This window comes from Rhinolophus sinicus, linkage group LG02 (genome assembly GCF_036562045.2).
Source record: "Rhinolophus sinicus isolate RSC01 linkage group LG02, ASM3656204v1, whole genome shotgun sequence".
NCBI classification, from domain to species: domain Eukaryota; kingdom Metazoa; phylum Chordata; class Mammalia; order Chiroptera; family Rhinolophidae; genus Rhinolophus; species Rhinolophus sinicus.
Window position 1 is genome coordinate 84,821,858 of NC_133752.1, and position 24,294 is coordinate 84,846,151.

The 24,294-nt window shown below is 38.6% G+C and overlaps 1 protein-coding gene across 7 annotated transcripts in view; it reads left to right on the top strand.

Moving 5' to 3' along the window:
* ZNF438 (zinc finger protein 438) overlaps positions 1-24,294 on the top strand; it is a 173,392-nt gene that overhangs the window by 76,761 nt on the left and 72,337 nt on the right. For 3 of the 7 annotated variants that reach the window (XM_074324720.1, XM_074324721.1, XM_074324722.1), the window contains one exon: positions 13,861-13,945. The exons of 2 other annotated variants lie outside the window; for them this stretch is intronic. The gene's annotated coding sequence lies outside the window, so the exon portion shown is untranslated. The remainder of the gene's footprint in view (positions 1-13,860; positions 13,946-24,294) is intronic. 2 more of the 7 variants (XM_019731507.2, XM_019731510.2) reach the window with 1 other exon arrangement.

Consider the following 24,294-nt stretch of genomic DNA (forward strand, 5'->3'; position numbering starts at 1 on the left):
CTAATAGCAGAGATTATCAGCCTAGATAAAAAACCAAGACCTACTAGCTACGTACTGTCTATAAGAAATCCTCTTCAAATATGAACACACAGGTTAAAAGTAAAAGGATTAAAAGAGATATACCTTGCAAACACTAATCATTAAGAAAAATAGAGTGGCGAGAGATCCAAGATGGTGGAGTACACAAACTCTGTGTCTGCTTCCTTCTGTGAACACATTAAAATTACAGCTAAATTATAGAACGATCAACCTGGAGAACCATCTGAAGTCTAACCAAAAAAAAGTTTTATAACTGAAAATATAAAGAAGAAGCCACAGAGAGACTGGTAGGAGGGGAGGAGACATCTAACAGACTGGCCCAATACCTCCATGTGGTGGTTGAGAATCAGGAGGGATATCTAGCCACAAAGGTTTCCCCCACAGGACTGAAGGACCCAGGCTCCCCAGCCCAGAGTACTGCTGCCAGGAAGTGGAGCCCCCACAACATGTGGCTGTGAAAAACAGTGTGGATTCTGACCATCCAGATGAGAAGGAAGGCTTCAGATGTCCTTTTAAAGGGCCCACACACAGACTCACTCACTTGTAGGCACTCACCCTGGGCTCCAGTGGAGAGACAGTGACTCGGGGGACATTGGCAGAATATGGGGACAGACTGAGGTTTGTGGCTGTGGGGCAAAGGCTGGAGGACAGTCACCATTTTCCTTGTGTGGGGTCTTGTTCCTGTGCAGCTGGCAGGTACACACCATCTTTGCTGTGTTGGCCCCACATGGCCAAATCTGAATCTGAATTGGTCTGGTGGGCTCTGCTGGGACCTTGCCCTACCCAACTTCCCCAATGGCTGAGGCACTTTCTTGGTGAACAGCCAAATCTGCCCATATTACACTCTTTCTCGAAAAACTATCACAGTCTGTGTGCTCCAGGTGAGCGACGACTGGCCTCACTGTGCTCTGAGACTTTCACTAAGTAGCACCAGGCTCAGCACTAACACCACACCAGAATCTACATTAACCTGGTGACCACAACTCTTCCCACTCTAGAGACTCTGAGACCCTGTGTCATCCAACTTGTATACCGCACTAGGCTTTAACAGTGGCTGAACATTAAGGGAGATGGCAGTGGACAGCAGGCATCAGGGTGTCCTGGCATTTTGCAGAGCTACCCTAGGCCTGGTACTGGTGGCAGATATCCTACTGTGTTTCTCCAAAAATAAGACCTTGCCGGATCATCAGCTCTAAAGCGTCTTTTGGGGCAAAAATTAATATAAGACCCGGTCTTATTTTAATATAAGATTGGGTCTAAAAATATAATATAATAATATAATATAATATAATATAATATAATATAATATAATATAATATAATATAATATAATATAATTAATATAATATAATACAATATAATATAATTAACATAATACAATATAATATAAAATACTGGGTCTTATATTAATTTTTGCTCCAAAAGACGCATTAGAGCTGATGGTCCGGTTAGGTCTTATTTTTGGGGAAACACAATAGCTTCACAGTGTGACCTTTCCCATGTACCTCCAGGTTTAGCACAGGCAGCAAACAACTGCGGAGCACTTTGTAGCTCCTACCAGGTAGTCCCTGGCTGGTCACAGGTAGTGGCTGACCTGGACATGCACCAGAGCCCCTTCCAAGAGGGTCCAGAACCATAAACTTGGAGGTTGGCTTCAGACCACAGCAGAGCACTGCCCAATTAGTCCTACAAGCAGCACACACAAAGAGACCCCTTAATAGACACCAGAGGCTGCTGGAGCAAATCCCACTCAGTGGGGTTAGACCCCCTCACAGCAGCCTGTAAGCTGTGGACGTGGCCAAACCCAACAGCCAATCAGTCTGAGAGGCAATCCCATGCACTGACTTGCCAATAGCAATCAAGGCTAAGCTATGCATATAATAAGGTGTCCCACAGAAGGGACACTCGTGGAGCACCCGGAGTAGGTGACCAGGGTGACTGTACCAGGGCACCTACTACATAAGGCCACCTGGCCAAGATTGGGAGACATAGCAGATCTACCTAATACATAGAAAGAAACACAGATATGCAGCCAAAATGAGGAAATAAAGAAGTATTTCCCCAATGAAAGAACAGGAGAAAACTCCAGAGAAAGAACTAAACAAAATGGAGGCAAGCAACCTACCAGATTCAGAGTTCAAAACAATGATTATAACGATGCTCAAGACACTTAGAACTTCAACAGAGTAGCAAGCATAAAAAAGGACATAGAAACCAGAAAAAAAGAACCAGTCAGAAGTGAAGAATACAATAACTGAAATGAAGACTGCACTAGAAAGAATCACCAGCCGACTGGATGAAGCAGAGGATCGAATCAGAGATTTGGAAGAAACTGTAGGAGAAAACACCTAAACAGAACACCAAACAGAAAAAGGAATACAAAAAAAAAAAAAAAAAGAGGACATTTCTAGAGACCTCTGGGATAACATGAAGCATAACAATGTTCGCATCATAGGGGTACCAGGAGAAATGAGCGAGCAAGGGATTGAGAAGTTATTTGAAGAAATAATGATGTAAAACTTCCGTAACCTGGTGAAGGAAATAGATATACAAGCCCAAGAAGCTCAGGGAGTTTCAAACAAGATGAACCCAAACAGGCCCACACCAAGACACATTATGATTAAAATGGCAAAGGTTAAAGACAAAGAGAGAATCTTAAAAGCAGCAAGAGAAAGGCAACTAGTAACTTATGAGGGAGTTACCATAAGATTGTCAGCTGATTTCTCAGCAGAAACTTTGCAGACCAGAAGAGATTGGCATGAAATATTCAATGTGATGAAAAGCAATGACCTACAACCAAGGGCACTGTACGCCTCAAGGCTATCATTTCAAATTGAAAGACAGATAAAGTTTCCCAGACAAGAAAAAGCTGAAGGAATTCATCACCACCAAATGAGTATTACAAGGAATGTTAGAGGGATTTCTTTAAGACAGAAAAAGAAAAAAAAAATTATGAATAATAAAATGATAATAGCTACATATCTAACAACAGTTGCTTTCAATGTAAATGGATTAAATACTTTAATCAAAAGACATGGGAGAGCTAAATGGATAATAAAACAAAACCCTTACATATGCTGCCTACCAGAGACTCACTTCAGATTGAAAGACACACACAGGTAGAAAGTAAAGGGGTAGAAAAAAATATTTCATGAAAATGGAAATTAAAAAATGTGCTGGGTAGCAATACTTACACCAGACAAAATATTCTTTAAAACAAAGGTTATAATAAGAGACAAAGAGCTATTAATCCCACTTATGGGGATTTATTCAAAAAAACCCAAAATTCTACTTCAAGGGGATGTGTACATCCGTATGTTCATTGCAGCATTGTTTACAATGGCCAAGATGTGGAGGTAGCCTGGGTGTCTGTTGAAAGGAGAATGGATAAAGAGGAGGTTTCATATATATATATATATATATATATATATATATATATATATATATATATGTATATATATGTATATATATGTATATATATGTATATGTATATGTATATATATATATGTATATATATAAATACATATACATATACATATACATATACATATATATATATATTGCTCGACTGGGGAAGGGAATGGGTTCTCGCCATATGTGGTGTCATGAATGGCCTGGAGGGCCTTGTGCTCAGTGGAATATCAGACAGAGAAAAACAGAGGCAATGTGATTACACTTACATATGGAATATAAATAGCAAAATAAAATACAGAAACAAACTCTAGATACAGAAAACATTTTCATGGTTGCCAGATGGGAGAGGGGTTGAGAGTGTGGGTGAAAAAAAGGGAAGGGATTAAGAAATACAAATTGGTTGTTACAAAGTAGTTATGGATATGTAGAGTATAGCATAAGGAATATAGTCGATAATATTGTAATAACTATGTATGGTGTCAGATAGGTACTAGATTTCTTGGGGTGATAGATGGGAGGGGGTTGGAGGGCAGGGTGGAAAAGATGAAGGGATTAAGAAGTACAAATTGGTAGTTACGACATAGTCATGGTGTTGTAAATTAATGCATGGTGAATATAGTCAATGACATGGAAATAACTATGTATAGTACCAGGTGGGTACTAGACTAGTCAGGGGGATCACTTCTTAAATTATACAAATGTCTAACCACTATGCTGTACACCTAAAATTAATATAAAATAATATTGACTGTCACCTGTAATTGAAAATGTAAAATAGGTGGGAAAAGGTGAAGGGGAATAAGATGTCCAGATTTCTAGGTATAAAACAAATAAGTTTTGGGAATGTAAATATGGCATAAGTCATATATAGTCAATAATACTGTGTTAGCATAGTATGGTGTCAGATGGTTGCTGGACTTATCAGGGTGATCACTTCTTGAGTTATATAAATGTTGAATAACTATGGTGGACCCCTGAAACTAATATAATATTGTATGCTAGCTATATTTTTAATAAAATCTTTTAAAAATAAAATAAAATATTACATGAGAATGGTGGTGGCAGGAGAGCAAAAGAAAAGAATGGGGTGAAAAAAAATGAAACCTGGAATGGCTATGTTAATATCCAACAAACTAGGTTTCAGAATGGAATTTTACTAGCGATTATTGATTAATGAGAGATTTCATAATGATAAAAGAATCAATCAAAAAGGCATAATCATAAATGTCTGTGAGCCCAGTAATAGAGCTTCAAAATTCTTGAAGCAGGTAAGCCAGGACTTCTGGGGAGATGGTGGAGTAGGGAAATGCTGTGCTTACCTCCTCTCACAACCACACCAAAATTACAGCTAAACTACAAAACAACCATCATTGAGAACTAACCTGAGGACTAATTGAAGAGAAGTCCTATAACTAAGCATATACAAAAGAAGCCACATTGAGACTGGTAGGAGGGGCGGAGATGCAGAACAAGCTAGTCCCACACCCATGTGTAGTACTTAAAAATTGTGAGGGATATCTCAGCTGCAGAAGTCTCCCCTGAAGAGTGGGGGTTCCCAGCCCCATACCAGTCGCCTCAACCCAAGGTTCCAGTGCCAGAAAGAGAGTTCTGCTTGACTTCTGGCTGTGAAAGTCAGTGGGCATTGTGGCTGAGTGAGACAAAGAGCTGCTGGAGTCTCAGGCATTCCTCCTACAGGGTCCATGGACTTACTCACTGAAGGACCCACTCAGTCTGAGCTCCAGCTTTAGGGCAGCAGCTGGAAAGGTGCCAGGGGCATGCAGGACAGAACTGAGTTGTCTGGCTTCAGGGCAAGTGCTGGAAGGGCAGGATTTCTCCCAGAAAGTAGTGCTGGCAGAAGTTATTGTTTCTTTGTTTAGCCCTCCCCCTACCCAGCCTGCAGATGCAGGCAGGCTCCAAGCTGGAGTCTCCACCAACCTGGCTAACGTTGTTTGTCCTCCCCTGGTGATTCCTGAGACTCTACCCCACCCAACTTGTGGGGCCACCCAAGCCACTTCCTTTGGCTTTTCCATACAAATGGCCTGCCTTGGCTTGTGCTGCTGTGGACTTTCCTAAAATCTCTCAGTTGTTCATAAAACCCATACAAACAGCGTCTGGCCTCAGCGTGCCCTATACCTCTTGCTAAGCAGCCCCAAGCCTGCTTTGATTTGCAACCAGCCTTGATTTGCAGGTTGGTCTCTCCCAGGCAACTCCAAGACCAGCATATGTGGCAACCATCTGCAAATTACTTTGTAGCTCATACCAACTGGCCCCAGCCAGGGCATAGTAGCTGCTGCCTCTGAACTGCACCTGAGCCCCCCACAACAGGCCCCAGGACCAGCACACCCAATGGGTAGCTTCAGACCACAGCAGAGCACCTCCCAACCACCTCCACAAACCACGTGCCCAAGAGTGGACTCAGAAGGCACCAAAGCCCCGCGAAAGCAAATCCTGCTCCATGGGATCAACCCCAGCACAATAGCTCCTCCACTGCATTCACAGCCAGTCCTGACAGCCAATCATCCTGAGGGTCATCCCCTCCCATTGACGTGCCCAGAGTAATCATGGCTTAACTACAACAGAAGGACACACGTAACCCACACAAGGGACGCACCTGGAACATCTAGTTTATGTGACCAGGGAAACTGCCACTGGGTCCCATAGGACACCTATTACATAAGGTCAGTCTATCAGAACTGGAAGACGTAGCAGCTCTACCTAATACACAGAAAGACACACAGGCAGCCAAATTTATGAGACAAAGAAACATGTCCCAAATGAAAGAACAGAAGAAAACTCCAGAAAAAGAATTGAACAAAATGTCAATGAGCAAACTACCAGATGCACAGTTCAAAACACACGTTATAAGGATGCTCAGCCATCTCGGTGAGCACTTCGGCAAAGAGACAGAAAACATAAAAATGGAGATAGAAAACATAAAGAACCAGTCAGAAATCAAGAATACAATAACTGAAATAAAGAATTAGGGGGAATAAATAGTAGATTAGATGAAGCAGAGGATTGAATCAGTGATTTGGAAGGTAAGGTGGCAGGAAAAACCCCAATCAGAACAGCAAAAAAAAAGAAATGAGGATAGTTTAAGGGGCCTCTGGGACAACATCAAGTGTACCAACATTCACATCATAGGGGTACCAGGAGAAGAGAGCCATCAAGGGATTGAAAACCTATTTGAAGAAATAATGTCATAAGACTTCCCTAACCTCGCCAAGGAAATAGACATACAATCCCAGAAAGCACAGACAGTCCAAATCAACCCAAACAACATGAACCCAAAGAGGCCCATACCAAAACATCATAAAATGGTAAAGGTTAAAGACAAATAGTCTTAAAAGCAGCAAGAGAAAAGTAGTTAGTTACCTACAAGGGAGCTCCTGTAAGACTGTCAGCTGATTTGTCAACAGAAACTTTACAGGCCAGAAGGGATTTGCACAAAATGTTCACAGTGATGAAAAGCAAGGACCTACAACCAAGATTACTCTACCCAGCAAAGCTATTATTTAGAATTGAAAGAGAGCTAAAAGAGCTTCCCAGACAATGAAAAGCAAAAGGAGTTCATCACCACCAAACCAATACTACAAGAAATGTCAAAGGGACTTCTTTAAAAAGAAGAAGAAGAAAAAAGATAAAAACAATAGGAATAATAAAATGACAATAACTACATACCTATCAAAAGTTCCTTTAAATCTAAATGGATTAAATGTTCCAATCAAAAGACAGGGTGGCTGAATAGATAAGAAAGCAGAGAGGACTAAATGAACTGAAATTCCAGAAATAGAAGAGCCAATATGAGCTGAGATTGCTAGCAATCATCTTTCCCAAGTGTGTTTGGCCAGAATGGACACTTGCTAAATATCAAGCTTGCTATGGAAGTGAGACTCTACTAGAGGAAAGCGAAACCAATTAGAGTTTTGATGGTTTTTATAGTCTGGCGTGGTGAACTTGAACCCAGAGTCCTCAGACACACAGGTAGTTTTCCCCATTGGTTGTTTGCTAAGCTTTAGGGCAGTTCCGGAGGCTGGGAGGTTGAGCTGGAATTATATAGTGAAGTCTTCTGCAGTCTTGCAGTGATTAGCAGGCAGGCTCCATGGATGGGTATATGGTGCAGCTGCAATAAATACACAATTGAGTTCACCCTTGAGACATTTTATACCAGAAATAAGCTGATTAGATTGAAGTGATCAGCTTCTCACTCTACCTGTCTCATAGAGGAAAGAATGGGCCCTCGATGGGAGAAAAGTAATATCAACCACAGTTTTATGGTTACAGTCACAATATTAAGAATACAATAAAAAGTTATATGATATGTGAAAAGTCAGAAAAAAGTGTGTCCAAAGAAGAACAAACAATAGAAGCAGATTCATCAATAATCCAGATCTAGGAGTTACCAAACAAGGATTTTTATAACAAGGATTGTTATGTTATGGGAAATAAAGGAAGAGGTTAACATAATCGATGAAAAGATGAAGGATATGAACAGAAAGTTGGGATCTATAAAAAAATAATCAAATGGATACTCTAGAGCTGAAAATACAATATCTGAATTTAAGATTTAAGTTTAATAGCAAAGTAAGCTCAGCAAAAACAAATAACTAGAAGTAGTGAACTCAAGGACAGTTCAGTGGGAAAATAGACAAGTTAAGCACAGAAAGAAAAAGGAATGGAGAGAACAAAACAGAATGAGACACATGGGATTCAATCATTTCGTCTAATTCGAATCCCAGGAAGAGAGAATAAGCAAAAGCAATATTTGAAGATAGTGACCAAGGATTTTTCAAACTGATAAAAAAAAATAGCAATCCACAGACTCAAGAAGCACAGGAAACTGAATGAACCCCAAGTAAGATTAATATAAAGAAAACCACACCTACATACAACATAGTGAAACTTGTGAAAACAAGCTATAAAGCGAAAATCTTAAAATAGCCAAAAGGAAATAAACCACACTACTTCGAAGGAGCAACAGTGAGACTGATGGCTGACTGTTCTATGAAAATTATTAAAATCAGAACACAGTGGAATGACATCCTTACATTTTAAGTGCAGAAAGGAAAAATACTGATAACCTGAAACAGTGTACCCAGCGAAAATTTTTTTTTTTAAAGTAGGCAAAATAAAGGTATTTTTGGACAAAAGGTGGGAGATTATATCACAAGTAGATCTATAGAACAATAATACTAACAGAAGTTATTCAGTCTGAAGAAAAAAATGATACCAAATGGAAACATAGAACCTTAGTAAAAAATGAAGAATATAGGAAAACATAATATGTGAGTAAATGTAAAATATTTCTGACTATTTAAAGCAACAATAACAGTGTCTTCTGGGGCTTAAAACATATATAGAAATAAAATACATGAAAACAATAGAACAAAGGTTGTGTAGATGTAAATGGATTTAAACTGATTGTTTTGTTCAGGAAGTGATAAAAGTCAACTGTAGTAAGTCAAGAAAGTATAGGATAATTGCTTAAAGATAAAAAAATGTTTAAACAAAAGCTACAAGAGATAAAATGGAATAATAAAAAATTAAACACAGAGGAATGAAAGAAGAAAAAAGTACAGGTGAAATGTATAGAAAACCAGTAGCAGGAAGGTGTTCTTAAATATTAGTAATTACATGTAAATGGACTTACTCTAATTAAAAGCGAAAAATTTTGGACTAGATTTTAAAAAAGACTCAAGTATATATAGTTTGCACAAGATGTATTACATAAAGAAAAGAAGAGGTACACTGTGCAAACACTAACTAAAAGAAATCTGAAATATTAATATCAGACAAAGTAGACGGTAAAGCAAGAAGTATTATGAGAGATAAAGGAACATTTATAATGATAAAAGGGTCAATTCAATAGAAAGACAGAACAGTTCTAAATTTATGTTAACAATGTAACTTCAAAATATATAGAGCTAAAATTGATAGGACAAAAAAGAAAAATAGACAAATCACTTTGATAGTTGGAAAATTTAACAACCTTCTTTCACCCACTACATAATAAGCATATTTTTAAAAATAAGTAAGGTTATAGACTATTTAAATAATACTATGAATCGACTTGACCTCTTGACCTATTGTTGTCAATGTTATACTCACAGAATATAACTGCAGAATGCACATTCTTTTCAAGTGTACATAGAACTTCACCAAAATAGAACATGTGCTGAGCCAAAGAGCAAGTCTCAACAAATTTCAAAGGATTGAAATCATACATACATGTTCCAGAGTGGAATTAAAGTAGAAATAAATAACAGAAAGATGTTTAAATCCTCAATTTACTTGGAAAATAAGCAACACACTTTTAAATGATCTATGGGTCAAAGAAATACAACCACAATTAGAAAATATTTTGAAGTGAATTAGTATCAAAACTTATGAGACAGTTAAAGTAATGATTAGAGAGAACTGTATAGTTTTAAATGCATTATTTTTAAAAGAAAGATTGAAAGCTTCCATCTCAAAAATCTAGGAGAATAAATGCAAATTAAATTCAAATAAACTGGAAGGAAGAAAGTACAAAAGAAAGAAGACATAAAATAGAAAAAAAAAGTAATATACTTTTCTTTGAAAAGATTAACAAAATTGATAAATCCCTACTGAGAAAAAAGAGAAAGCTTAAATTAATATAGGTATGAAAAGGAAATATTGTTGAAGGTCCAAGAAATACCTGAACGATAAGAAAATCTTACAAAAAACTTTACATCAATACATTTGACAGCTTATATAAAATGGGCAGATTCCTTTAAAAATACAACTTACCAAAATGACACAAAATGAAGTAAAAATTCTGAATAGTGCTTCTAAAGACATAGAATCCGTAATTAGTAATCACCACACCTCTAATAGTATTCTTCAATTGAATCAGGTCTCAGTATTAGGTCTTTAAATGTTCTTAGGAAATTTAAAACTTCGCTGTGGCTGTCAAGTCTACACTCAACCCAGTTTCCATATAGATTCTTTCAGATTTCAATGTATTTACTTTGCATCCCTTTTGTTGGAGTTTAAGGGGACCAAGTATGCCATATTTTTCTTCTTCTAACTTCTGAACCCTTTGAGAAGTAGACATAACTTAGAGTAAAAATGTCAACTTCATTTGTGGGGAAATGGGGTAAATGAGTGTGCTTAGATCTGCATCTAGTTTTCTATCCCTTCATATTGCATTGACTTAAATTGCCGTGTTGAGTTTACCATGTGGATGAGAGGCGAATATATGTGGGTTTGGGAAAGCAAGTTCTAAGAGAAAGTGAGAAACTGGTGGCATACATGGTCAGACTGTTGCCTTATCTCACCAAACAGATAAGGCAGAGAGAGAAAGAATGGTGTTTTGTCACCTATCAACCTGGATGAAGCCCTACACTTTACTCTCCCTTTTCCTAGGAGTCAGACCTACTCTGCTCAGATGAAACCCATAGTTTCACTGCTGACCTACTTCCAAAGGGTCCTCATTGTCATCGGGACCCTCTATTTTGAACAAGTTTTTATAACTTTGATCTTTCCCCAGAACTCTTCTTCCCTGTCCTCCCCAGAAATTTAAACCTGGCTTTTGTAGACAGTGCCATTTTTCTCCCCGACAGCCATCTCAAGAAAAAGTATTCAATTTTTCTATCTCTGGATTTTAAGGGACAGTTGATGTGTTCCTTTCCTCTCCACGGTCAGTTCAGTGATCAGTGTGCATCCATTTCTTCTCTTCTAACTCTTATGCTGCCATCCCCCTTTCTAAGTCTTGTTATTGGTTGACTTCAGAGCATCGCTACAACTTCCTCAGTCCTCAGTTACGTCAGTCAGCATCAGACTTGAAACTCTCCACTCCACACCATGTCATTATAATCTGTTTCTCTTAATTCATGTTTTTGACTCTCTGATACCCAGAACTCATTTTTCAACTTGCTCAGTTCTATCAATCAAATCATTCCAAGACCTCAAATACTAAAAGTCCCCTCTCTTTTCCTTTCTCCTCTTCTCTGGCAATACTTTGCTCTCAAATTCTTCAATTCAGATATTCCTTCATTCATATACTGTCTTTCCATCTCTCCGTCCTTCCCTCCCTCTTTCTGCATCTCTATCTTAATAGATGGCCTTACCATTGGATCTGAACTCCTTCAACTTTACCCCATGACACACAATTTTTATGTATATCCATCACCCATCATAGAGAACTGTTTCTCCTCCTCAATATGGCTAACTCTCCCAGAGTTCTTGTTCCCATGATCTCCTGAATTTGCTCCATTATTTATCTCCCTCTGCCTGTCTCCCTTTTACTAGCATTATAAAAATGAAAAATAACAACAACAACAAAAAAATATTGTTAGATTCAGTTTCATCTTCAAACTATGCCAGGCTTCTTAGAAGAGCAAAATGTACCAGTTAATTCCACTTCTCCTTTTTCTTTAATCACACAATTATTTGAAGTTTTTGTTCTCTTTTATTGCTTTCCTGAAATTTCTTTCTAAGGTCACCAGTGACTGTTAAGTTCTTCTTAGTTTTCCTTCTGCCCTGAAAAGGTAGGACAGGGTGCTTCCTCCTTCTGCTTTTCTTCCTTGACTTTACTGATGGACATCAAGTTTTTTATAGAAAGCCCCCTTCTTAAATGAATAATCTTTCAGGAGATAAGCAAAGTGTTCTATTGACTTGCTGCAGCAAGAGAGATCACACAAACGAGGTGTGTCCTTTGAGGAAATGAGTTTAAGGGTTTTTCTTGATTATAGGTTGAGCTCTGAAGTTCTAGGGTAAGATGTCAGAGGTGAGGTGAGTCTTTGGATTGATTGATTTCTTAAGGTAATGGCGATGCACACAACACATGGTCACGATTGAAAAGAAATGTCTGTTGAGGCCCAAGACACTTGGCATTTGTAGCTGTATAAATGATGGTGATAATTGTTCCAGTTTTCGGTCTTGCATAACTGATGGGGTGGTTATTCTGATTCTTATTTTCAAGCATGTCTTCAGTGAATTTTTAGCTTTTCACTTTCATTGCAATTGCCTTGGTTTCTTCGTACCTTGACAATTGCAGTAAAACAGGTCTCACGGCCTTTTGAATCTTCTCACAGTAACTCTTACTCCAAAACCAGAGCCATCTTTCTAAAATACAAATTCGAATGTGTTTTCTACTGAAAAACCCTTGATGGCTCCTTTTATGTATAAAATAAAATCCCATGTACAGAGTGTAGCATTCAGCCCCTTTTACTCCACCCCAGGTTCCAGTCCTTTCCTTCTGTTGATCTCTCAATCTCCTGCTTCTCCCGCCCTCCCTCCTTCCTTCCTTATCTTCCTCTTTCCCTGTTATCTTCCTTACCCCCAAACTGTACACTTATTATAGAAATGTGTTGACTGTTCTTGAGCTTACACTATAATTTCTGGCCTCTATGCCTAAAATAATTTTTATTTCTTCCTGAAATGTTGTTCCCAAACCTACCTCTGTCTACTTGTTAAACGTCTTATCTCTTAAAACTCTATTTAAGTTTTATCTTTATAGAGTATGTTAGTTTGCTATGACTGTATAACAAAGTACCACGAACTGTGTGACTTAACAGAAATTTATTTGCTCAGTTTTGAAATCTAGGGGTCCAAGATCAAGGTGTCCCCAGGTTTGATTTCTTCTGAGGCATCTCTCCTTGCTTGCGGATGGCCAGCTCCTTGCCATGTATCCTCACGTGGTCTTTCCACTGTGTGCACACACGCCTGCTGTCTATCTTGTGTCCTAATCTCTTCTGATAAGGACACCAGTCAGATTGGACAGGGCTCACCAGAAAGGCCTCGTTTTAACTTAATCACCTCTTTAAGGGTCTTATCTCCAAATACAGTTGCATTCTGAGGTACTACTTGTTAGGGCTTCAACACTTGAATTTTAGGGGGTGGGGAACACAATTCAGTCCATAACACAGAGCCTTCCCACACATTCCCTGTCATAATTAACCCTCTCCAAAATCCCATAGCACCTGCATACCTTGCAGCACTCACTTGTACTATATCTGCCTTGATACTAAGTTATCCATATTTGTCTGTCTCCTCTGGTGGTTTGTGGGTTTCTTGAGGATAGAAGTAATATGTCCTATTCAACTTCATCTCTCCCTGCTCTAGTACTGAATAGGACTTGATTGTTGGCTAAATTTTAAATGTGTAAATCAGGCTAAGTATCTAACAATATATTTTCCAGAATTTTTAGGAAGTTGACATAAAAATATGTGAAGGGAATGTATCATATCTCCTGTTTTAGAAGTCTTTGAGCATAGCTTGAGATTTTTATCTTAAGTCCTTAAATTATACATAGTATAAGTAATATAAATTTTATAGGACTTCATATAACTCTTTTATGATCTTTAAGGTTTCATCTAATTGGCTTCTATAAACTACCTATCATTTCTTCAAATTTCATTACTTCCATTAAATTTGTTTTCAGAGAAAAGAGAAAGATGAATGCCATGTCTCATCCAATACTGAAAATTTGAAGTTTAGAAGACATTTGCCAACTCAAATCACTTCAAGTAAGTTTGCTCGCATCCATCTTAACACCAACTTAAGACTGATTTAGATTGTAAAGAATTAAGTCCACTCCCTTTGACTCTTTCTCAACCCTCTGATTTCTCAGAATATCTTATAGTCACCTTGTATATTGGGTCACATGTCTTGGAAAATAGTGAAAAGATGATTTCTTATTAAATTTCATGTTCTTATTAAAAATATAAAGTTTAAATTCATGGAATTATTTTTAAAATGAGACTTAACACCTCAGACTAATTCTTTATTTTGTATCAGGTCTAGTCATCAAGTCTCGACTATGTGCCAAACTTAATGTTTTTAAAATGGTTTTTCCATTGTAACTAATATTTTGTTTTTCAGTTTTTTAAGTCTTTATATGATTTTTCTAAATGATTTATGCATTTTTGGTCATTAAAGGGAGACATTTTGCCATTAACTAACACTTGAACCTTAAATGTTTAAGTATGTATTCAAGCACCTAGCTTTGAAAAGTCATCTTAACCAACCTTGACTATTAGAATTAATCTCCTAATGGTTTTCTGTCTTCATTCTCTCTTCCTTCATTCTGTATTCTGCTGCCAGATAGATCTGCATATAGAATTACTCCAGTAATATTAAAACCTTTTAATGGCTCCCCCACTCACTCTTAGATGGAATCCATGCCACTTTGCCACCACCATTCAAAGCCCTCTGCCAAGCTCCTAAAAATATCCCTCACTTTAGCCAACTGGACTCTTTGCTATTCTCTAAATTCTCATTGTTCTTCATATCTATGTCTTGTACTTTTTTTTTTAATGTTTTTCTGTGATGTTCCCTGCTGCTCCCTTACTGTTTTCTTTGCCAGTTGTAATCTTGTGCAAACTCTCAAGGCTCAACGCAGTGCAAGTTCCTCCATGAAGCTTTCCCTGACCGCTCCAATTGGAGGTGCTAGCTCACCTCCGGCTGCTGACTTTATCTTACATTTTGTGTTTATCACTAAGATAGCACATTTTACTATGCAGCTTTATTATTTGTGCTTATGTTTGTCTTAGCTCCCATCCTTGGTTGTAAGGACTATAAAATCAAACCTCTTGTCTGACTTGTTTTTGTCTCTCACAGCATTCAGCATAGCCTTACTAGTGCTCAGTAAATATTTGTTCAGTAAATTAAGAATATGCCTGGATTTTCCTCCCATCATCCGAGCAGTCTTTCATCCTTATAGACACATATGGTTCATATTCACGGCAACTATTCATTCCTGTTATGCACTCCTGGCACATGTCCGTTCTGCCATCTTATCCTAGGAAAATAGTGTAATTAACAAGACACAGTTCCCAACCTAAGAAATAAACCGTATTCCAAAAGTTCATGTCTAATTCTGTTGTTTGGAATGCAGAAAGCATTTTTCCACAAAAACAATGTTATAAATAGTGGTTAGGTTCTCAGCCAGCCCTCCCAAGACAATTTAACTCATCAATACCTGTACTACTTTAACTACAGGCAGCCACCCTGTGTAACACTGTTTTGTGGTGAAATTCTAGCTTTGCATGTGAAAGCACATCTCGCATGCCCCAGGGGCAGAACAGGACCCGGCCATGCATGCCACTAGCTTTATGGTTTTCAAAATTTGCATAAGAGACATTTGCCTGTAGGTTGTTGATGCTCCCATGTCTTGTATATTGAGGACCAGGGACCCTTGTCCTGATCCTCCCCACAGTGGGTTAGGATGGGAAACAGGGCTTCAGCTGTCGTATCACACGTGTGGGTCATTTTTAAGTTAGATACTGACAGATTGGGAACTGTTTTTAATACACGCCCCCTTCCTGTTCTACAAACGTGTGGGAATTGAATCTATATGGAAAATACTTTTATTAAGAAAAACACTTTTATAGGTATCAACCTTATATTTGACATCACGTCAGTTTCTGTGGCCCAGTAATGATCATTTCTTCATTTGTACACGGGCGTAGTAATGCTTCCCATGAAAAACACGTCAGTGTGTGCATAAACAGTCCTGGAGGTTGACAGTTTATGCTGTCAGGGTAAAGAAAAACACTTCATAAATTTTAGAGGGTTTAATTTGTTCAGTCATCATAAGCTTGGAGCACAGGAGTGAATGCCTGCTGTCAAAGATGGTAGGGGCTAGGGAAGGAGAACCAGCGTATTAAGAAAAGTTTGCTTTCCCTCCAGGAGCCTGAAATCCAGGCGGTGAAGTATGAGAGAAACCCCCACAGTTCAAACAATGTTATTAATTGCCATAAAATACTTCAAGAGGGTAACAAATGTTGTTAAGATGATCAGAATGGCAAGACCATTCTAATTCACCATGGTTGTAAAGATAGCAGTGGAATTTCAGTTAGTCTTAGAGGAATGGTGAAGATTGAAAGACAGAGCTAGGAGAGGAAATGATATTCCAGGTTGGATTAACAGCATGAATAGTGGACTAGAGATATAAAAACAAACCAACCAACAGAAACAGCATTACTGCCTGGAACAGAAGGTTTTGTTCGTGTAGGGTGAAATAATAGGTGGGGAAATCATACCAGTGGTTCAACCCTGGCAGTGAATATGAGTTATCCATAGATACTTTTAAAAATACAAGTCTTGGATCATTCCCCAGAACTAATAAATAGAATTTCTGGGACATCAGACCTACTTGTTTTTCTTTTAAGGCTCCCCTAGTGGTTGAAAACCACTGAATTAGAAGGATGGGCCAAATTGAGGAGAGTCATAAATGCCTTGCTGAGGAGTTGGGCCAATGTCTCTCAAGCAGTGGGAAGCCCTGAGAGGTTTCTGAGACGGGTGACATGAGCATATTGGTGTATGCCAAAATAAATGATTCGGTCCCTGCATGTGAATGGAAGAGAAATAAGAAACAGCTTGAATTAGAGCAATGGTGGTGGGAAGAAAGAGAAGTTCACATTTTTAAATGTACTTAGATGTGTGGGAGTTGGTGATGTCAGCCTTGACCTCGGCATGATTTGTTTTACAAACTGATTATACAACTTCACCCTCATTAATTTGATCTCTTTTTTCTTACAACCTGGCAACTTAAACAGTAATTTCAGCCAGTTGCATTTAATGGAAGGAGACCATTGTCTACTCATGTACACGTCCAAGTCGTAATAGTAAGTGAAGTTATGTATATGAGGAATATGATTTTTAACATAATCATTATAAAGCATTTAATAACCACCCACATATGCAGTAACACAATCCCAGTTCTGCAGGATTGTGCCAAGAGCCGGAGTCACCTATGTAAGATAGTTATTGTCACATCATTCTCTAGCATTAGAGTGAAATTTGAAGAAATATTCTAAATCATGCTATGCATTTTAATATTTTTAGCATCAAATTTGATAATTGCTTAATTTTTTCCAGTAGCCGACCTATGCATGCCTCCTGAGAACAGCAGCTGTACTTATCTTGAGCTTCTGCTTCTCGCCTGCCCACATCCACTGTCAGTGTAGCCCTCGCCTCCTATTCAGGCCCATCCCTTGCTAGTGTCTGTCTGGGAACACCCCCGCCCCATCCTCACCCAAGTGAGCTAGCAGGGAGGAGATGTAAAGGAGTCAGATTGAAACTTTCCTTACGGCACTGATGAGTTGGATGCTAGGGATTCTCACTTCTGGCTGCTGTGGGACATGACAGCTGGTAGGGTACCAACGGTCAAGAGTCTCAAACCATGCCATAAGCTGGAAACAGTGAATACTTCTTTGATGTGTTTCGACTATTTTATGTTTGGAAACAATGAGCGTATTAGACAGCAGCGAATACGTTCAAGGTGTGATGTTTTGAGTGACCTGACCCCTTTCAAAAAGACTCAGCGTCAAAGAACCGCTGTCTTGGCTGTTGTATAATCCGTACATATAGGACTACAGTTCCTGCTGTGATCTCCTTGGCCTGTGACAATGAATTTATTGTTGTGAGTTCCTTTTCTATACCTACTTAGGTTTTCACTGATCATCCAGATGTGTAACCAGAGAATGGGTGGTCTGCTTAGATTTGAGGGATCCTGTAGGAGACAGGATGGAGAAGGGAACTAACACTTGTTGAGTGCCCACTCTGCACCATGTTCTTCACATGTAATTTATAATTTTAACTCCATTTTACAAATGACCCACTTGGGATTTAGAGAGGCTTAAAACATTTATCTGACTTCAAAAGTCAAATCAGCAACAGAACTGGGTTTTGATCCCAGGTCTTTCTATCCAACTGTCTAAACAGCCTGGTCTTACCAGCCAGCATGACTTTTATTGTTGGGAAAGACCACTGAACTCAGAACCAGAGGCTCTGAGTGCAAGCTTTACTTCTGTCACTAACCACCTTGAACAAGTTATTTAATGCTCTCAGCTTCAGTTTCCTCACCTGCCAGATGGGGATAGAACCTGCTTCCCTGACCCTTTGCAATTGTTATGAGAATAATAAGCTAGTGATTTTCAGTATGATTGTACAGGTATAAAAAACAATGGAAGATTGAGAGATTTTTAATTCATGCCAAAAAATAAATAAATAAGCCTAAAACGTTAAATGAGATGACTTGGATAGATTTCGTGGTGTTTCATTTTTTAACATTGCTCTACAGACTTTCCATAATAATGTTTGTCAGTTTTACAAGTCCCAACCACCATGCTGTGCCAGACTACCTGACTGAATTTAATATCTCAGAGTAGCAGAGTCCTGGCAACATATCAAGTAGCTCCTTTCACTTACCAGAAGCAATCATTAGTTTTTATACCGTATCAAATAGGTCTGAACGCTGGTAGATACTGAAGAAATGTTCATAGCCAGGGAGGATGCAGATGATTCTAAGCTGACTGAACAGCAATAGACTTAATGGACGAGAGTCAATGTTAACATTCTCTATATTTTTGAAGTTTTTTTTTAACAAGCCTGATTAATAAAGTCACATTTTGTAAAACTGCTTTTACAAAACTTCTGTTCACAAATGTTTCCAGGTTTCTGGCAACTTTCATAGGTTACAGTATAGTGAATACTGAAAGATAACATGTGCTGTTATAATCTACTTATGCCTCTTCAGGTATACATAGATGAGATAAGAAATTGAGGGAATTCATTAAGTTATAAGGACAGTGCAATGAATGAAGTGGCAGTGAGCCTGAGAAGTACCAAGGTCATGCCCTAGGCCTACCCCAAACCTTTACCCAATTAAAGCTCCAAGTCTCTTACAGATTGGATGGATGAGGCAAATGCCTTAGGAAGACCCGCTGACACAATAGAGCAATGATATTAGACTTCAGATATGGACCAGAAGAGGGATTCCTAAGTGTGGAGGGCTCTTCTGTATCCGGCACGCTCGGGGCATCCCGGACAGGTGCCCTAGTCCTCAAGTGCTGACTTCCACGCGGCCCGTAGTGCCAGTGCCCGGCCTGCTTCCCAGAAATGGTGGATGGATGCTGACTCTAGTTAAGGCCCGGTCCAATGAGGTGAAAGGGAGAGTAGACATGAAAAGCAAAGCAAATACCCAAAGCAGCGATGATGGCCAGATGTGGTCATAGATGTGTCATGTTTGGCTTACACAATGTTTGTTTTATACATGTATGAAGTAGTTATTTACTAGTGTTATTTTAACTAGTTACTAATTTAATTTGCTGTTAATTAATGTACACATCCAGATTCCTGGGTTCTCTTGAAAACTGTAAGATCTGGCAACTTTAGTCCTGCCTTTCCATGTGGCAGGAATCAGGCCCAGTGGACTAGAAGCTGCCTCTATTAGATGGGAGGATGTGCTTTGCAGCTCTCACAACCGCACCCCTGTCCGTTGATTTTCTTTAAATAGAATTAAGAGGAAAGTTAAATGTTACTTACACTGCCATCTGTGATAAAATTGGAAATAACAGGTTGACGGGATGACCTATTTCAGTATAAGAGAAAGAGTGTTATGTTAGTTTCCCAGGGCTATCATTGCAAAGTATCATAAACTGGGTGGTTTAAGCAACAAAATTTGTTCTCTGGCAGCTCTGGAGGCTTAGAAGTCTGAAATGGAGGTGTAGGCAGGACCGTGCTCCCTCAGAGGCCTCTAGGGGAGGACCCTCCTGTCTCTTTCAGCTTCCAGTGGCCCCAGGTATTCCGTGGTTTGTGGCAGCATTACTCCAGGCTCTGCCTCCATATCCTCATGGCTGTCTTCCCTCAATGTCCACATTTTCCTCCTAAGGATAGCAGTCACATTGCATGAGGGCCGACCCTAATCCAGTATAACCTCATCTTAACCTAATTGCATCTACAAAGACCCTATGTCCAAATAAGGTTACATTCATAGGTACTGGGGGTTAGGACTTCAACACAACATTTTGGGGAACACAGCAACTAATTAGGTGGCATATTACTTTGTGGAATGCAGAGTAATAGTTGAAGAGCAGAGATCCTTAAGATAGAGTGCCTGGATTCATATTTACAACTTATTTGCTATGTGAGCTTGGATAAGCTGCTTACCCCTCTCGGTGCCTCCATGCCCTCATCTACAAAATGAGGATAATAGGGTTGAAGTGAGGACAAAATGAATTAATACATTTTATAAAGTGAATTAATACTGCACATACTAAGTGCTCAGTAAACTGAACTAATGTTATTAGCTATTATTCATACTCAATTTCTATACATAGGGAGTAATGGTGCCCAAAAAAAAACACTATTATTTAAGATAGCATTATGGAACAAACCAAGGACAAACCAAGAACAGTTGATAGAAATGATGCATGGAAAAAAAAACACACAAAAAAAACTTGAACCAATAAGAAAAGTGATTGAGAGGCTGGAATTTTAATGAGACTTACTTTTTAATACAAATAAAATAATTGTAATACATTAAAAATATTTAGCCTCCTTACACTTTTAGATAATCTGCCCAGCCTCTATATGCACTTGAAACTGATAAAGACCCAAGCCAAACTGCAAACCCAGGAGCTTAGATATTGACTATTGAGTTGGCGAGCACGATAGCCTGTAGATAATAATGGGAAGTCAGTCCAGGGAGAGCATCCAAGGAACACATGACTTCTAAGCATTCCCACCTGTTTCCTTGGAGTCATGTCATTACGTCTGCCTTCTTCCCATAAATCCATGGGTGGAAATTATCTTGGTTTCCAGTTTCTGGGTCAGAGATTGAGGCTGAATAATTCTTTGAATTTAAATCATACCTTTCCTCCTAAGGGAGCAGTTGTTTGGAGATATGTTACTTCATTTTTCCATGTTGCCTTTATGTAAGATAACCATACACCTTGAGTTTTAACAAAAACTGAGTGCTCTGGAAGAGAAGGTTTAAAGAAATGACAAGACTTTCTGAAGTACCTGGACGAAAAGTGTTCTGTAGGTTCGTGGCCATTGCGTTTGTTGTACTGCAGAATATATATGGCTCATTCTCAAACATACTGCTACCCTGAAAACAGAATGTTCAAACAAAATCAAAGTATCTTACCTAAGTGGTGAAAGGGGCATGTGTGTATGTTATTGATGATTTGTGATTTTTATCTTAAGAGAAGTTAGACTATTTAATTTGGGGCAAAGAAGTGGTGCTTTGTAGTTAGAGTATTAATAATTTGGAATCTTTTGATTAAAGGAATTCATCAGGACTCCTTCGGTTGCAAGTGAAAGAAAGCCAGTTCAAGCTAGCTTATGTAAATAAAAGAAACTTAGTTGTTTACGTAACTATGGTTTCCAGAGGTGCATCTGGCTTCAGGCATGGGTGCAGCCAGCAACTCAGATGATCTCATCTGGACTTTTTCAGCTCTGCTGGTTTCTTGATTTGTCATTCTTCCAACAGGCATGTGATCCGTAAGATGACCACCAGCAGCCTGACACTGTCATCGTCCTAGGTTAGCAGTCACAACAGAAAGAGAATTTGTTGGGCCCAACATCCAGCTCTCTGCCCCAGAGAAAATGCAGGGTAACTCTCTTTGACCCCACGTGTGATGGCTTGTCACTGGGGCCCAGGGAGTGGGGTACTCTGGTGGGCCAGCCCAGGGCATATTTTTCCGATGCTGCAATAGAGGAGCATCGCCCAGTAACTGAAAGCCCCAGCTGGGGCTCATGGAGTGAGGGAGGGTTTTTCCAAAGGAAAGGGAAGGAAGGAGATTGGACTGTGTGCTCAGCAGACCAAATCTGTAGTGAATTCAAACCATTATAAGTGGTATGTGAAATGATTTAGAGACTCTTACTTCCGATTTTAAGATGGCAAATAAAAACCTTTTGCCTCGCCTATTAAAAAACCCATCTGAAACAAAAGAAATAAGAACCAGAAATTCCAACTCTTTGATTAAAAGTAGATGACATCAGTAACTCTCACGCGTAAATATCAACACAGGAAGTGTATGTTACTGTGACTTAGTAGAATAGAAGAAGGTGAAAACCTAAGCACCTCCAGAGAATAATGATAATGACAGAAAGCCATTGTGCCTTGCAGAGCCCTGGACCATGCTAGGGTTAGAGAGCTATGAGGTTAGGCTAAAGGAGGAATGAAGGCATGGCACTAGAAACAGATGATCAGCTGAAATCAACCAGTCTGTGAAAGGAACAGCTGGATACTCACTCAGGTCCTTTTCCCATCCCAGCCAGCTAACTACCTTCTCCACACCCCAGCAGATGGGCGGTTTATTCTTTGGAGAAGTTGAAACTACAGAGAATCTAGACTCAGGGACAGTGGGAGGTTGGGTGAAGCGTAAGTCTGCCCTGCCTTAGAGCACCAGGAGCCAAACGTCTAAGTCTCAGAGAGACACGAATGATCTCAGAGAAAAGCCCCAGAGGGTTCCCCCGAAGAGAAAGCCCACTTGTTCTCCATTTGTCCTTCAGTGAAACTCCCTTTCAACAAGCTCATTACCACAGACAGAGCTGCCAACTGGCTGTACTAATAACTTACACTTACAGAGAGATAGTCAGCCAAGGATCATCAGATATTTTGGAATGCCTCCAATGTGAAAACAGAGGTAAAATAAACAGAAACAAGGAAGTTTGATGAGACAAAAATTAGAGACAGTAGTAGGAACCTTAAGAAACAAGCTACAATTATTACCTTTGAAAACATGAGAGATTTTTGCATAGAAAACAATCGGTTTTAAAAAGGAGAATTAAAGGAAAGGAAAATGAAAGAACAAGAAATAACTTGCAAAATTAGAAATATGATGGCTGAAATAAATTCATTAAAGGGATTAAAAGATAAATTTGAGGAAAAAATAATTAGAGACACAATCCAGAAGGTCCAGTCGCTCACTAATACAAAGAGAGTAGGAGCCAAACTTTTTCACTTCACATCACTAAATGTCAGGACATATATAAAACAAGAAATATCAATTCCACAGTACCTTGAGGAAAGATCACTCTATCTGTTGAGTAAAATACTGAATCAGAAAATGAGGAACCAGAATAAGCACCATGAAAATACCCATATCACTGAAACACAAATTTGCAGGTGTACCTCAGAGTACACAAAAATTTAAATAAGTTTCAATAATGGCATATTTTAAGTGTGCTAAAGAACTTTCTATTTAGAGCTATTTGACAATAACTCTCTAAAAATGTTGACTACTATTTTATACATGTATAAAGCTAAATAATTATGAGTAATAGAGTATCAATATAGCATATTAATTTTTGTTTTATCTTTTATCAATGAAGAAGACAGAGTCCTGAATGCTATTGTCTTCTAAAAATTAGAAGGGGCACTAAAAGTTGAAATTTAGCAGACATATTTTTCAACTTTCAATTATTTGGAAAAAATATTTTTAGGGTTCAGTGAATATTATTATCTACTATATAACTGATAAAATATGTTATGGTATTTTTAGGTTAAAAGTCTTCTCCAAATTGCATTTTGGTTTTTAAAACATTCTAAATTTTAGTCTGTAATATTACAAAAGAACTGATATTTTTAGGTGCAGTGGGATTCCTCACCCCAAACCTTTTTGGATTAGTTTCTAAAGACTAATGAAATGGAAGGCAAGTGTCTTTTCCCACTTAAAGTTATATTTTATTCCTTAATGTATTATGAGACAAAAATAATATAGAAAAATCAAGACATGAAAGAGTGCCAGGAGTTTTCTTGCCAATATAACTTTTTAGAATTGTGCTAAATTACTTTTGCTATAAAAACCAGACCAACTAGTCTATTATGGATTCTCCAGGTAATGACATTTTGTAGAAAATTTTTGTAGTTCTTTTGGCTCAGCGAGGTCAAGAATTTTAAATTAGAAGTATAGAACTGGAAGGCATCCTCTTATCCATTTTATAAATGAAGGAACTGAAGTCCTGAAAAATCCTGATTTATCCAGGGTCACACAGTTAATCACAAAGGTTGGATGAGAATCATGCCCCTCTGGCAGTCAGTTCAGTGATCTTTGTAAATGACTCCTCAGGTTTATTCTCA